This window comes from Kogia breviceps, chromosome 1 (genome assembly GCF_026419965.1).
Source record: "Kogia breviceps isolate mKogBre1 chromosome 1, mKogBre1 haplotype 1, whole genome shotgun sequence".
Taxonomy (NCBI): domain Eukaryota; kingdom Metazoa; phylum Chordata; class Mammalia; order Artiodactyla; family Physeteridae; genus Kogia; species Kogia breviceps.
The window spans coordinates 28,306,119-28,309,010 of NC_081310.1; the positions used below are offsets into that span (position 1 = coordinate 28,306,119).

At 44.5% G+C, this 2,892-nt stretch overlaps 1 pseudogene; it reads right to left on the bottom strand.

The window, feature by feature from the left end:
• Positions 1-200: 200 nt before the first annotated feature.
• LOC131763924 (elongation factor 1-alpha 1-like) lies at positions 201-2,515 on the bottom strand (annotated as a pseudogene).
• Positions 2,516-2,892: the final 377 nt, after the last annotated feature.

A 2,892-nucleotide genomic window follows, 5' to 3' on the forward strand; every position in this document is an offset into this window, starting at 1 on the left:
AATTAAAAGGTAGTGATGTTAAAAACTTAAAACTGGCACACACACAAAACAAATGGTCCACAAAACAATCTCCTTTCCTTCTGAAGGCTTTACGATGCATTGTTATCATTAACCAGTCTTACTATTAAACTTAAATGACCAATTGAGACAAACAGTTCTGAGACCATTACTCCACAACTGGTTAAGACTGGAGTGGCAGGTATGGGGGATAATATTCATTTAGCCTTCTGAGCTTTCTGGGCAGACTTGGTGACTTTGCCAGCTCCAGCTGCCTTCTTGTCCACTGCTTTGAAGACACCCAGAGCCACACTCAGTCATGTCAAGAACAGAAAAACAACCCAGAAGAAAACAGTGAGAAGCTCTCAACATACATGGGCTTTCCAGGAACCATACCAACAATGGCAGCATCACCAGATTTCAAGAATTTGGGGTCATCTTTCAGCTTTATCCCTGGATGATGATCAATCTTCTCCTTCAGCTCAGCAAACTTGCAAGCAATGTGAGCTGTGTGACAATCTGGCACAGGGACATATCCAGCACCGATTTGACCTGGATGGCTCAAGATAGTCACCTGAGCTGTGAAGCCAGCTGCTTCCAACGGTGGCTGTCACCAGCCATGTTGCCATGATGAACATCTTTGACAGGCACCTTCTTGACACTGAAGCCCACATTGTCCCCAGGAAGGGCTTTACTCCAAGCTTCATGGTGCATTTCAACAGACTTTACTTCAGTTGTAAAGTTGACTGGTACAAAGGTTACCACCATGCCAGGTTTTGAGAACACCAGACTCCACTAGACCCACAGGGATAGTACCAATACCACCAATTATGTAGACACCCTGGAGGGGCAGACACAAGGGCTGGTCAGTTGGACGAGTTGGTGGCAAGATGCAATCCAGAACTTCAAGCAGCATAATTCCACTGGCATTGTCATCTTTATGGATGACTTTCCATCCCTTGAACAAGGCATGTTAGCACTTGGCTCCAGCATGTCATCACCATTCCAGCCAGAAATTGGTATAAATGCTGTGTCAGGGTTATAATCAATTTTCTTAATGTAGGTGCTGACTTCCTTAATAATTCCCTGATATCTCTTCCGGCTGTAGAGTGGCCCAGTGGAACCCATTTTGTTGTTAACTCCATCAATTAGTTGTTTCACACCCAGCGTGTTAGCCAGAAGGGCACGCTCACGGATTTGCCCATTCTTGGAGATACTGACTTCAAATTCATCAACACCAGTAGCAACAATTAGGACAGCACAGTTAGCCTGAGATGTGCCTATAATCCTGTTTTTGATCAAGTCTCTGTGTCCTGGGGCATCAATGATGGTCACATAGTACTTGCTGGTCTCCAATTTCCACAGGGAGATGTCAATGGTGAAACCATACTCATGTTCCGCTTTCAGTTTGTCCAAGACCCAGGCATACTCTTCAGAGACTTTCTGCCCAGGTGGGATATGCTTCCACACATCCTGAAAACAGTGTCCACAATCATGAACAGGTATCTGAAATTTCCTAAAGCTCAAGACATTTGCATCCAGTCCTCAGTGGTGCACGTTTCTCTGTATTGGGTCCCCATCTGGGGAGGTTCAACAGCAGCCTTTGCGTTATTTTTAGCACAAATCATGCAATTCTGAGTGACTCGCTGGATAGTCTTTTGTAGGTTAGGCCCCATGATATGTTTGAGTGCATTGTAAGGTGGCATCTCTCCCATAATGGGTACTATTATGAATGTGCTGCAGCACAGTGTCCCAGATCACATCAGGGATCAAACCAACTGTGCACTACATTCCCAGCCTGGCAAGGTGTGATCTAAGTGAAATCAGCTCTTGGCCTCCTTTGTCCTTTCTGAATACACTGGCTGGTACTTAGACAAATCAATCTGTGGGAGAAGTGATCCTCTTGCCTCAGAGCGTATGGTTTTAGATTAGGTGTCCCAGTATTCTTTTTTAATGGGATTCCTATTGGCCATGTGTTTTTGGCCTTCCCTGGGGTACAGTTAGCACATACTCTGGTCTTACCTTTTCCTAGACCTCTGGGGGAAAGAGCTCTGTCTCTTTTCCTGGGGTTTTCATGAGCATCACCTGTAGGCTTAAAGTGTGTTCTGGTGAGACTCTGATGTCAAGCTTTTCTAGTGAAAAACTTCAGGGTGAGGTCCATCAAACTGTTCATCAGCTCATTCCTCACTCAATTTCACCCAGGGCTCCTGTAGGGAATAGGTACCTCAAGTCCAAGGGAGCCCCTGGGCCTTTTCATTCAGAGTGTTTCTGTCTTTCTACCATATGAGAGGCTCTCATCTTTTATAGTTTTTCTTCTTATGTTTTAGATTAGGGCAATATGTTTTCCAATGTTCTTCCCTATAGTAAGTGCATTGTTCCTCTTCAATGGTGGCTTCCCTCTCTTCAGGTCACTGGGAATCCAATGTCACTGCCCAAAAAGTGGCATTTCATTTCATTTTGCATCTTCCTTCTTCTGTCGCTGTTCCCTGTTCCACACTTTAAAAGCAAATCTGCCCATTGAGAGGGGTTCATTCCAAATGCATCATCTAATCTTTGCAACTTTCTCCTGATACCTGAGGCACTTTGCTCAAAACAGATCATATTTACCATTCTAATGTTTTCAGGGGCCCTGGAATCTGCATTAGTATAATGTCTGTAGGCCTGATAAATCTCTTCCAAAAATTTGGAGGTGTCTTCCCTTGCTTTTTTTGCTGAATTTCTTGAATTTTGTTCAAACTCTATTGCTTTGGTTCTCCTTTCAAAGCCCTGCCAAGATGCACCTAAAAGCAGTGCCCTAATAAGTGTGTTCCTCCCTCATTGGGGTCCCAATTTGGTTCAGCTGTGGGTTCTGCTAAGTAGGTTTCAAGTGTAGAGGATCCTCCCTGTAAAGGAGGG